At 38.6% G+C, this 13904-nt stretch overlaps 1 protein-coding gene across 5 annotated transcripts in view; it reads left to right on the plus strand.

Moving 5' to 3' along the window:
- The first annotated feature begins 2607 nt into the window (after positions 1–2607).
- The window catches only part of bcl9 (BCL9 transcription coactivator), a 37289-nt gene continuing 25992 nt past the window's right edge, over positions 2608–13904 (plus strand). For 2 of the 5 annotated variants that reach the window (XM_011489870.4, XM_078939996.1), the window contains exons 1-2: positions 3077–3438; positions 5373–5550. The gene's annotated coding sequence lies outside the window, so the exon portion shown is untranslated. Of the gene's footprint in view, positions 3057–3076; positions 3439–5372; positions 5551–13904 lie in introns of those variants that run through there. The other 3 variants (XM_011489871.4, XM_020713262.3, XM_078939995.1) reach the window with 3 other exon arrangements.

A 13904-nucleotide genomic window follows, 5' to 3' on the forward strand; every position in this document is an offset into this window, starting at 1 on the left:
TGTGATGGTTTGGTTCTGTCGCTGGGCAACTCGGACTTTCAACTCCCTCCACAGGTTCTCCATTGGATTGACGTCCAGAGACTGGCATGGCCTCCAGAACCTTGAAATGTCTTTTTTTTGTAGCCACTCCTTTGTTACCTCGTCAACGTATCTAGGATCATCGTCATAGTGGAATATCTGCCATGTTTCATTATTAATGCTTCCACTGATAGAAAGAGGTTTTTCCCCCAAAGCTCACCATACATGGTCCCATTCATGTCAATGGGACCATGTATGGTTGTCCTGTTCCCCACACAAAAAAGCAGCCCCAAATCATGATGTTACCACCTCCATGCTTATCATCCATACTCCCTAAGAGTTCCGTTTTGGTTTCATTCTCCCAATCCTCCTCTAGATCATTCAGATGATGTCTAGAGAACTTAGGATGGGCCTGGACAGTTTCCCCAATGTAGTTCTGGGCCGTTTCCTCACCGCTCTCAAGATCATCTGTACCCCATCAGGGGGGAATCTTGCATGGATCTCCGGGGGAGGGAGATTGTCTGTGGTCTTGTCTTGTATTTCTTCCATTATCTAATAATTTGCTACAACACTTGATCTTTTCTCTCCAATCTGCCCAGTTCTTTTTAGATCGTGTCCCTGGTGTCCTTTGACAGCTCTTTGGTCTTGATCATGGTGGACAGGTTGTAGTCTGCCTGTTCAAGGGTGTGGACAGATGTCTTTCATGCTAATAATCGGTTCAAATAGGTGCTATTATTACCGGTAACAAGTGAAAGATTGAAGATCTTCTCAACCCTTGTGCTGTCTTAGATGACCCCACCCTTACATTGACGTGTTCTCCCTACCATGACAAAGGTGGATAAAGGTGGAAAGATTTCATGTAATCCATGGACACCAGTGAAGATCACAAATCATTGAAGAAAAAAAGGTTCAGAGCACTGTCTAGTGGGTCTGGATGACCCAGCTCCCAAAGGTAAAGTGCCTAGGATAGAACAAGGGTTACAGAAGAAGTAACAGGTCTACAATAACAGAATTCCTCCTTGTTTGAAGGTACAAATACTGTTCTGCCCCGTTATACAGTGACTTTAGCTCAGAATAATGATTAGTCAGATGATTATTCTTTCAGCAAACATTGAAAATGGTTCCACTGAGATATATACCTCAGAATAATTTAACTAAATCCTGCACAAAAACAAGCCCACACTCCAAAAGTGCTTCCCCTAAACAAACTTTAGGACATTAATTAATGAAACACTTTTGAAATATCAAAATATTTCTGTTTCTGTGCAAGATTGAATTTATCTTTGAGCTAATTTATGAATCCTGACAGTTCAGGTCATTACACTGAAGAAGGGAGCTCTCACTGAAATATTTTTCTTTTTGCGACTCTTTCAGCTCTTGTATGACTACAATCGGGACCCCCCCCCCCCCCCCCCCCAACACACACATGTACGCAATCAGGCCAGCTAATAATATGTGCACTTAAACACCAATTTATTCAATCCCCGCTTGTCTTGATTATACATTTGGGTTAGATTTGAAATGTATCTTGATTAAATATTGAGAAGGACCACTTTCACATTGCATGTCCTCAATGTTCCTCATTTCCTTTGAGACTCCTGACAGCCACGCTGTAAGATGTGTGTATTTGTGTGAGTCTGCCCCTTAGATGAATATGATTTTATTTATCAAGTGTCATGTCATTAGCAACTTGACTCATTGGGAGCACAATTAAATCTTCACCAGACAGAGCGACGCCAGATTATAGGAGCAGATTAAAAGGGAAACAATAAAAAGTGCTTTTTACTGTTTGGTTTTCCTGAATATAATAGATTTGTATGCTCTCAAAAAAAGACAAGTCCTAAGTGAAAATTAATCGATTTATTTACAAGTCTTTTAAAAATTATATATATTATCATAACTATTATCTTCTGAAAATATTTTCACCTTGATATATATCAGTCAGATTTTGGGCTAGTTTATATTAATTTTTGAGTTTGATAGTCTTTGTGTGCTTTTCACCTTTCATACTACATTAAGGTCAAACCCTGTGAACTTTCACTTTAGAATGATCTAGGTCAGCTGACAAGCATCTGTAAAACTATATGTCTTTTTTCAATGAACTTCAAGTAAATACAATAGTTTATGAAAGCTATTTTGTTTTAAAATGACTAATAGTACTCTTAGTTTTGAGGGAGAAGAACAGATGTGCTCCAATACAAAAACAAAAAGCTGGGAAAAAAATAGAACCCTTTATTGGAGTAAAAATTAATATAGTTTATTCTAATAGAATATAAAACAACCCTTTTATTCATTTGAAAGTAATACATTTCCTTTTTATTTAAACATTTTAATTTTAACATTTTAATTATATATATATATATATATATATATATATATATATATATATATATATATATATATATATATATATATATATATATATATATATATATATATATATATGGATATTAATAAATATCAAAGTGACGTTTTTTAAAACCAGCCAAAGTTTTGTGCTTTTATTTTTTATAACGCCACGTTATTTTAAAAATGCATACTATTTTGAAAAGATTCCCTAAAATACAATTACGGACGTTAGCTGACGTCATCGCGAAAGAAAACATCCGAACTTTCAAGCCTCGGTCGAACTTATCTCAAGTTTGAATTCGCTTTCACGGGCGCGCAAACCGAAGCAGGCGGTTCCGGACAGGATAGTCCGGGCTCGTTCTGCGTGTTTGTGTTTGTTTCAGACATTGTCGGCGTCACGCAGGGCTGAATAGTTGCTGTTGTCCGACAGGAACGTTCACTGGCACACAGAACTGACCTAGAATTGCTACTTAGAATTGGGCGAAACCATCGCTCAAAAGCGAAGGGGGAAGACGGCAGGAAATTTTGACTGGGATGGAATGGAGTAGGACCACTGGAAAGCTCATGCGAAAAGGGGGGGGAGACATTTTCCTATTTTATCATGTTATCATGATAATGTAGTGATTTGATATGAGTGTGGTTCAAAACCCGCCTTTGACAAAAATGGAAATTAAGGAAAACAAATTCAGGTGAGTGAACCCTTTTACACATCTAGCAGGAAAGTGACGCTACACGGCTCGCCTCCTGGCAACGGGCACACGCGGGTCCTCCTCCCGGGGACATCTCACTCCGGTATCCGTTCTTCTCTACCCCTGTCCCCGAAGACGGGCTAGCGAAACCCGCGTCGCGTCCGGCCTGGTAGACATTGAGAGACACTTGGACGGCAAAAGCAGGTTATTCCGGCGCGGCGGTGGCGGATCATTCACCATGTTTTCAGCACGGCGTAAAACCCGCGGAGAAATATTGGTTTTTACCCCATTATACTGGAGGACCGCCCGTGCTTAGTGAAAATGAAAAAAGGATACAATGCAGCATGCATGGTGTGCATTCTTCGGGAGCGCCACATCGTTGGTATGGTATTCTCTTCATTTCAAACGAGTTTAATGTGATTTGTAAACGTGTACGGAGAGCACAGGCCTCGGCTTATGAGTGTATATCGGCCAGCCCTATCATCTGCTGAGCGATTTGATTGTTACATTGTTACCGGAGCTAGTAGCACAACTTGAAAATGAACGAGCAGGGCCCGGGTCGTCTCACAAGCAGACAAAGCCGCGAGACTCCAACCCCGTTTAGGTTGTGGTTTCGTGTGTTTGCGGACGACGTCGTCGTTCTCGCTGCCACACGGCCGCCGTCCACAGCCTCCCTCTTCGGGGGAAGACTTTGTTTGCGCTGGCCGAGAGGCTCCATGAATGCGAGTGCTGAAGTCCTCCCTTCCCCCCCCCCACCACCAGTTCTCTGGCGAAACAGGAACAACTTCTTTTAGGAAAAAAGAAAAAAAAAAGTTCCTGGAGTTTCAAGCGCCATGGAATTACTTTGTCCGCCAAGGGTTGTCCAGTGAGGCGCTGAGATTTCAGGGGGGGTTGGAAAGAGCACAGTCCCTGCAGTTCTGTCTGTGCCTCCGGATTATTTGCAGAGTTTTAGGTTTGCATATTTTAGGAGGACTTCCTCGAGTTTAGGCCCCGTCTTCAAGCAACTTGTGCCATTGTGCTGTTACCTTGGTAAAAGGAAAAGGAAAAACATGACAAGGCATGTGTTGAGTCATTTAGCAATCTTATTTAACTTGACATTTCAGGAGGGAAATCTACAGGTCCTTGAGTGTAACTCCTTATTTTGGATTTAAACTCCCTTTTATAATTATTATCTATATATTTTCTAAATTTCATGCTTTGAACAAGCAAGTAGGCTCTACAGTGGTTAAAGGATGAGTCAATTTTGCAGGAAAATAACATTTGAGACTAATCTGAGTCCTCCACCCCCCAGTTTTTACCTAAAGCGCTGAACCAGAGTGACTCTCCGCTCTTAGTCAGGAGTTCAGGATCTTGTCCAAAGACGGGAGCAGACATACCAGTTGCTGAGACTAAACTGCAGAAGCTCCTATTGAAGACCCACTCCAAATGAAAATTGGTATTGTTAACACGTTCTTCTAGCATATGGAGGACATATGTAAAGAAAATTAAGATCAAAACTGTTTCTGACTATTTTTATATTCTAATTGTTGTATGTAAATGCCATTGGAAGAAGCTTGTAGTTACGTAGAAGCTCCATGTTCTGCTCCGTTCGGATCCATCCACTTGTAGACGACTGGATCCATGTTCGCCTTAGTTTTTCTCACCTGAGCTGGCATCTGGATCAAAACTGTACGGCTAGATGGCTCCAATGTTGCTCGCCATTTTTGTTCCACCGCTAATGCTATGTTAGCGGTGAAAGGCTGTAAGCTAGCGGTAGCGTGTGTACACAGAGTGATGATGGGAAATGAGGACTACTACAGCTGCTGCTGCTATTCAGAAACTTTGTCCAACAAAAACGCTACAAAAAAAAAAAAAAAATAGCCGTAGAAGAAACTACATAATTATAAGACCACTGGCAACACTTTTACGATGAGTGGATTGGGACCTTTAGAAAATCTTGTCTTTCCGTTGCTAGGCAACACTGCTAACTGCAAAAGTTCTGCTAGCCTATCTACTTTTGAGTGCATGGTGGAGTTTTTTAAATAAAAAAGAAGGTATTTACCACTTGTAATGTGTATTAATAGGAAGGAGAAGCCTGCAAAGGCCTTTTTTATAGAGAATTGTTGTGTGTCCTGTAATGTCTTATGTCTACACTGGTTGATAAGTGAAGTATAAATGAATGTCTGGGCTACTGTAGTTCCCTAATGACCTCAACGGTGCTCTGGTTATGTGTTTACTACATGGCAGTCTTGTCAACACCAGAAATGGAGTGCTTTTCCTTGCCATTTCCTCGTGTTTATTTCACCCAATAAGCAGAGTTGTGTTCCTCTGTTCCAGGTGTGAATGACTTGTGGCTGTAGGTCGTCGTGAGTCGGCCACGTTCTCACACAGCCTCCGTGGCCGGCTGGCTGGCTGGCTGGGGGGACTCGAGTGGAGAGCAGACATCAGTGCCCAGGGGACTTGAGGCCTGGTTCTCCATATGAGGCCCTGCTGAAAGGGCAGGGGGGCTTCTGAGGTAATCTAGCACAATTCTGGCTTCATTCTTCTTTGTTTCTCACATTTCGTTGTACCTGCACGGCTTGTGTGTTTTCTCAGAAGTGTGAATCTGTGGCAGATTCTGTGTAAATGAGCTAGCTCCTTCTTGTTGCCTTGTTTTTTTTTTACCTAGAAGTGAGCATGGGCATATTGGTGGTGACTCAATGTCAAATTTGTAGAATAAATGCTTATAGAAACTGACGTTTGTTCATAAACTGCATGTTGTGTCTGTTGAAATTCTCCCGTTAAGCCTTTTATTCATGCTGAAATGATCAGTTTGTTTTCAAGCTGTTGAGTTTCCTCAGGTAGTTATGAGTGAACCTGGAACATTAAACACTTGTTTTTCAAGTTAAAATCACGGCATCAGTCATAGAAACCAACCGTTTTTTAGGCCAGACTCTTCCCAACAATCTGACATTTATCTATAGTTGTGCCTGATTTTCCACGAGAGGATTTTGACTTGCCAAGCGGCGGTTGATGGTCAGGGAGGTGGTTGGAGCTGAGAAATCTGAGCGCGCCGCTCGCTGCCTTGAGCTACCCCTGCTTGGTCTCACTCTCTGATCTGCACATGCTGGGGATAAAACACGGTCAGGCTGTTCTTCTTGAGAACGCCGTGCACACTGTTTATTTATCTGCTATCTAATCTGAAGCGTGTTAACCAAAAACCACAGTGAGGTGAAGGACGCGCGGAAATGGATATTGATGTAAAACGGCCACGGATTTATTTTTGCTTCTGTGTATTGGCGTCTCCAGTTTCTGTGCATTTGTTTGCTTCATGATGGGTTTTCTAATTAAAACTTTGAAGGCTCGTGTTGCGTGTGACATGGAACGATAGGTGGAGGAGATGTTTTTTTTTTTTCTTGCGCAGTTGGATATGTATGTGGTGGGGGTGGTGGACCCTCCCTGCCTCGTACAGTAGATCAGACCCCTGGGCTTCAGTTTTTCTGTTGCTGGAAATGTTTATTTTCACACTGTGGGATCTTTGTTCTCTCGTAATTGTAGAAGTATTTCTTTTAAGGCAACGTATCAGTTTTCACATTTACCTGGATCTCTTTGCCGCCTATTCACAATTCATAAAGGAATTTAGCTCATCCACTAAATAAACCTTACAGTTGTCAAGCCAACATAGTACAGTAATTATGTGGGATTCCCCCAGAAAAGGTGAACATTTAGTGTGGTTTTTAATGTGAATTTGGCCAATTTTAAGATTAAACGTGCAGTTGTTGGCGTGAAACATGGCTTCAACTTGTTGAGTTGGTGAAGTAGTGGAACAGTTTAGGTGTGTGTCTGTTGCAACAGTTATGATTACAATCTTTCTCAGCATCAAGGAACTGTGCCGTAGCTTCAAATTGTCTTGTACTTTTATACTTTGACTGTTTGCCTTCTTTTAACGAACACGAGAAAAAAATATGATCAAACTTTGAATTTGAAGAGAAATCGAGCCTTTTAAATAAAAAAAAGGTTTTATCTAAAAATATAGTTCATAGAAGCCTTTACAGACCTTACCAAAAGAATAGAATTTAGGGCAAATTAATTGCACAAAATTACCAGTTGGTTGATTGCTCTTTGTCTGTGGTTCTACACATGCTAATACAGTAGGGGGCAATGTTCTGTTTGCTGCGAGACTTGTGTACGCAAACCCAAAAGCCACGATATACGTTTATCGTCTACTCATTGGAAGTGTTTGTATATTCGCTTCCAAGGATGACTTTCAGTATTTCGTCTATAATGCTGCATGGGTTAGGTAGGACTTCATTCCATCCACATAAATTCACACACTATGTAGCAAATATATTGCTCCGCAGTCGCCGTCACAGCATTTCTGTGACGTGAGGCGTGGCTTGCGCTTATAGCACCACTATCTTGTTAGCTAGTTCAGGTGTTGGTGTTACAGTTACTGTGTCCCTTCATTTTTTCGCGGGGTTTATGTTCTAAAATTAACGTTATGGATCCGCAACCTTGTATTACAGATGTTTCAAGGCTGTAAAATCCCTCACTACATACTTGATACACTTTTCTCAGACAGACATGAACATTTTCACATTTTTCTCTCTTGTTAAACCTCTGAAGTTCAAACCCTTGTAGAAAAAAAGTTCAGTATTATAGAATGAAAACAAAGATCTGCTTGTGACTGAAAATGTATGTAAAATCTGTACAGGAGACCCAGCATGGGTATTAGGTGCTATTACTGCCACCACATTGCGAACAAAAGTCACAGTTTCGAGATCCAAATTTCCTAAAATGCAGACAAAGTATTTGGCTTTAAAAACAAAACTTTCACATTTGCAAATAAAAATATTGCATGTATGCTTTCAGAATCTTTTTCTTCACTTTTAAAATACATTTTTGCATTTGTGACATAAAAGGTTTTAGATGCGTTATCCCTCATCTGGCTTTGTCCCTATCTTTGATTTTGTGTTCATGACTTTCAGTTTAGTGCGACACATCTGCCACCAAACAGCCTGCTGATTGGTCTAGGTTCTATCCAGTCAAATTGCTAGATTTATCTAACATGGTGTCTGCTACCGAGACTCGGAGACCGAACCGGCTGTTTGACCCTTGATGTTATGTGTTTATATGCAATTTTGAAAGTTTTTTTTTTTTTTACTGAACATTTGTTTGAAGTTTAGGAAATTTTGATCTCAAACTGTGACTTTTGTTTGCAATGTGGTGGCAAAAATATCACTTCACACACAGAGAAAATTGATTGACAAGTTCTACAGCCAATCAAAACACAGGAGACAATGTTCTGTTAAAAGAAAAAGAATGCAGAATTGCGCAGAGAGAAATCCACGAAAGCTGAACCGCAATAGAGCGAGGGACCACTGTATTGAGACATATTTTACGGCGTCACTGGTGTGCTAGAATTTAGTTCTTGAATCACAAATCTGTTGGAATACCACTAGATGCAAATAATTTTTTAGATGACCGTAGAAGTTGTGGATTAATTTGCAACATTTATACTTTTACATAAACCCACAATTGACAGGAAACAAGCATAAAATGGCAATTTAATATTTTGTTTCAGTTTTTGGACAAGTTCAATTTGATCAAGTCTGTTTATACTGCATCTGATATGAACTTTGATTAATAAATCCAGATTTTAGGATTTAAACTGCTGCTGCCAGATAAATTAGACTAAAGACACTGAATTTAAATAAAAAAATATGATCCCTTGTCAACGTTGTTTAGAAAATGGCAAATAGTTTAGAATATTTTCCTATTGCTTAAAAAATATAATGGTAGTAGTAAGTGGAAGAGAGTTCGTAAGCTACTACTATCATAAGTCTCGGTGGAGTTATGTCAGGTAGTAATCGCAGTGTTTCTAAAGAAGCAGGACTGCTGGAGAGCAGCTGTCGCTCAGCTGATCCTGTAGTGCCTCTTGATACCAGACTTGATACTTTTTTTTCCTGTTGCTATCCCGTGACTGCTGTTGGGAAAATACCAATTCTGTGTTTAAAAAACTAAAAAAACTAATGTGATCTGAATGAGTTTAACACCCATCACTCATACAGATGGCCAGTTTTATTTTATTCAGTCTTGCAACCAACATGTTGATACAAAAACACAGTGGTTGAATTGGGCAACAGTGGTAGAAGTGAAAGGAGCTATAAATAGCTTTTTGTACATAGTCAACATGCTTGCTTTTATTTATTTAATAGCATTAACTGTCAGATTCTTCCGAATCGCCATCATGTTCCAAATGAATGCAGTGCTGCAGTCCATTAATGTGACTGCAGCTTTGGGATGTGGGCCATGATGATAGTGTTTCTTATGTTACCGGGTCCAACCATGTCTCAGGACCACTTCAGAATAATGCTATACCTGAAGGAAAAGCTTTAAAGAAGCTTGAAACAAAACATAACTGTAAAGATTTGTCGTTCTGTGGTATTTTGAGCCCTTTACCTTAACATATTGACATGAGGAACACCTGTAGGACAGTTTGTACACTGTCGATGGCCTTGACTTAGATCATACAGTGGATTAAACCTGCAAAAATAAATAAAGCAGGCACATTTTTAATAGATTACATCTTTAGGTTGTCTTGATATTTTTCAGATGTAGAAGCAGGGTTCATCTTTTTTTTATTTATTTTTATGGATTTTGATGGTGGTTGGAGCACACAGCATGCAGAAAGGGCGGACAAAGAAAACTTGAAAGCCTCAGTGTTGCGTCATAGATCCATACTGTATCCATGGATACAATAATTAAGGCAGAACAAACACTAAGAACGTGTTACCTTGTATGACGGATTTTTTGAAAACGGTTGAACTAAAGAAGCATGAGTATCATAAATGCTTGTTGTACTACCTTCTCTTTAAGCATATATACAGTTTTTTTATGTACAGCTTACATATTTATCTTCAAATAAAATGCAGCACATTTAGGGAGAAGTAAATTATTTTTTTATAACCTAGAGTTACAACCTTTTAAAGTAAATATTTGGCAACATCAGAGCATTCATTTTCTGAAATCCGTATTATTGAAACAGTTGGGATTTAAAACTATTTTGACCTTCATTTTTGTGCTATAATACACACAAAAATACAATAAACATTAAGATTGTGAACATTTGAATATCGAAGTCTGGTTGTTGAAGCAAAGAAGGACAAAAATGTGGAGAAGTAGCATATGGAGACATTTAGGTGTATAATTGCTAACAGTGTGAGAGTGCTTGCAGACATAACCTGTGTTTTGTGATTTTTGTGAAGTGGCAGAAATATCTCCTTTGATTCAACTCCTTCACACTAAGACAGGTTTTCATTCAGCCCATAATTAATTTCCTTTTGTGTGTTTTTTTTAAAGTCACGTCTCTAGCCTGAAAATGCACCAATTTAGTTCAAAAATGGAGGTGCACACATGGTTGAAGGACATGTTTTAAAAAAAAAAGTCAACAGGACTTTTGTGTCTTTATAACCTAGTTTTAAATCTTAGTATCTGAGTGAAAAACATTCTTTTATTTTGAATCTTTGGTATATATACATTTTTTTTTTCATACGTGTAGATTTATTGCAGGTTCTCAAGGATGTTGTGTCCATGTTTCTCTGCTGTGATTGACAGAGAAAAATGCAGTGATGGAAGGGGACCCTTTCAAATAAACTCAGGATTTATTATGAGTAAAATAAAAACGCAGGAAAAAGTACTTCTTCAGCTGACACTGTGTAGTTTTAATTAGCCCAATTTCTTCTAAATAACCAAACGTATGACTCCTATTAACCCTCTTATAGTGGACAGGTCACCAGCAGCACCTAAAGTAACCCACGTTATATGACATAGCGTAACTCTTTGACCTTTTATGCGATCAACGCGAAAATCTGACGCGGAGAAAAGCAGCCTTTTGTATCTGCTTTGCACTGATGTATGTGTTGCGTGTTCACTCTGCATTGATATGCGACAGATTTCGTAAGCACTTCGCTGCTTAAAAGGGTTGCATATCGCTGCGAAGTTGGTTCTCTCCGCGTTAGAATCCAATGGAAACACGGTAATTTCGTTAACGGTTAACGAGTTACAGTAGTCGAAGGAACGTCACCACTGGAGTTAAAGATCTGGTCTTAAAGGCTTAACCCTTGTGCTATCTTGTGGGGTCCAGATGACCACACTCCCAACGTTAACGTGCATCCAAGGCACATTAACGTTGGGAATGGGGTCATCTAGACCCACTAGACAGTGCGCTGAACCTTTTTTCTTCAATGAGTTTTGATCTTCACTGGTATCCATGGATTACATAAGATCCCCTCCACCTTTATCCACCTTTGTCATGGTAGGGATAACACGTCAATGCAAGGGTGGGGTCATCTGGACTCCACAAGATAGAAAAAGGGTTTAAGGGATTTTATTTAACATTTTTAGTTTTGGAAAAGTGAGCGTTAAAGACTTTCTCTTTGCTTTCCAGTTTCATTGAAAGACTTGTAGCAGACTTGCGGCGGCAAGTGACATGAATAACTTTGCTTTCATTTGAAATTAGTTTAGTTATTTATCTCGCGTGTCAGAACTTTATTATAAGGTGACAGTGCAAACGAAAGGATGCCTTGGGCAGCAATATTCTTTATGTGTTCAAGTTCCGCCGCTGAGAGGTGATGGGTGAGATCCTTGGTGCTTTGCAGAGAACTTCCGAATGAGTTTTTAAGAAGTAATCAAGGCTTTGCTGTGTCAAATATTACCTGAATAAAAAACCATTTGTTTTTGTTAATTATATGTCAATTGTATTGGTTTTTGCAGTCAGAAATAACTTAAACACAATTTACAGACAGAAAAAGGAAGACATTGTTTTGATGGAAACAGCATTCCTGAAAGTTCTTTGGTTTTTATGTTTTTATTTAAGATTCTTGGCATCTTAGAATGTTATATCTTGGCCTCTTTTGTTAGTAATTTTCATTAATTTCTCATTAAATGATGCCAATATTTCCCAAAAAAAATCTAGTTTTTGCAAATATTTTTATTGATGCTGGACCATCATCAGCTGTTGAGCATAAAGTAAAACCCTAAGTTGAAGTGAACTGTCTCACGTTTTCTGTGACATACTTCAAGGAAACATGTTTTTGATCAATATGACAGCTACCCTCCCTTCTTAATTCAAGAATATTTATGTAAAAAAGATGATTTATTTTTTAGCTTGGGGACAGCAGAAATGAGGTTAAATTATGCCGAGTACTTCCCCTACTTGAACATTTGGTTGACACATTAATGGCGTTGAGTCCAACAAAGAAATCAGACTTAGTGGAATATTAAATTCCAGACTATTGAATCCTTCCTTAGCAGTTTATGTTTTGTGCTAAATTTATCTTGAAAATTTGGAGTAAAAGTGCAAATGTTGATTGTTTTTGATAAATCCATTGTTTGATGGTGACTGTAGAGTCAAAAGGCTCGACTTTTTTCAATCCCCGTCCTTTCAAGCCTCGTTTTGAGCTTACGAAAGGACGAGTATAACCCAAGTAATAGTTTATGGAAATCATTTTTAATCTAGCATGCTTTTATGTTTCTTCTCTGTTTTTGCGTTATTGTTGTTTGGAATGCTGAAAACAAGCAAATGTTGGTCCAGATTTTTTTAATTGTAGTTTGCTTTGTTGACATTAGTTAACAGAATATAGTAAAAAAAAAAAAACTGAGATGTTGAACATTTTGATCAAGATTCACAATTCAGAACATTATTTCACTGTGTCAGTTGTATTTATTTTTAAAAGAATATGTCTTGTGTGCTGCTGCGTAGCACCCGCTCCCTTCCTACAAGCACTCGGAGGAAAACGGGGTGTAGTGAGCATATTGGCGTTCGTTTTCCATCTCAAAGCAAAAACCGATCGTTGTGAAAGAATTCCCTGGTCTGATTTCACTCTTGGGTCAAATCGTCAGGTTGACATGCCTCTGGGGCCATGTCTCGTCCTTCAGCTTGATTTTTGTCTCATTTTAATTTCCCCCCTTTTTAAAATGGTTACTATGAACAAAAACAAGTTTGCTGCACAAAAATTTCAAAAACTTGTTTTTTAGCCTGTTTTAGGGCTTTTCATTTGTTAAAAATTGTTGCCCCTAAGTTTTTACATCAAGTTCTTCATCTTGTGGTTTTTTGTTTTTATTTTGTCTATTAATACTGATGGAAAACTTTAGTAGACCACTGATTGGATCAGATTTGTCATCACATGTCCCTGACGCTAACATAAGGGCAGCCTTTTACAGAGAGAGAGAAGTGACTAATATTAGCTACTGTTTTATTCTTTTATTTCGGTGTTCGCTTTTCTCTTAAGGTATTTGTGTCCTTCTTGGCTGTTGTGTTGCAGAACAGGAAGTGTTGTTCATTTTGGGCTGCCGTTCATATTTGCCGTTCTAGAGGGTTTTCATGTGACGCCGTGGTTGTGAAAGACGGCCACAGTGGACAAACTCGCCCGTAGCAAAACAAGCAGAACTTGCCCTTCTTGGTTTGTTAAAACAAGATCATTTATTGCCATTCATTAGGTGATCACTAGGGTTGGCTTTAAAAGACTTTATCTAAAATGTAATAGATTTTTATTTAGAATATTTTAATATTGGCTTATAAAATTGCAGATTTGCTGAATTTCTTTTTTCTTCTTCTTCTTTTAGACCAGAAACGGCTTTCAGATAGTTTTCGATAGACGAATTCTTTATATTCTTCATGAACGGTTAAGATTTGTTTAATCCAATTCACTAGTTATGTGAAATATTCTTTTTTTAACCAAACAAATCTTTTTACTTAGAAAGAATACAATGAATAAATTTGTCAACAAATTGTGTAAACTGATAAGTTATGATCCTGTGAATTAAAATCATATTGATTTTGGATTATAAACTCATGTAGCTATAAAATATGAGATGCATAAATACACC

Source organism: Oryzias latipes, chromosome 21, assembly GCF_053564925.1.
Source record: "Oryzias latipes strain Hd-rR chromosome 21, Olatipes_Hd-rR_3.1".
Taxonomy (NCBI): domain Eukaryota; kingdom Metazoa; phylum Chordata; class Actinopteri; order Beloniformes; family Adrianichthyidae; genus Oryzias; species Oryzias latipes.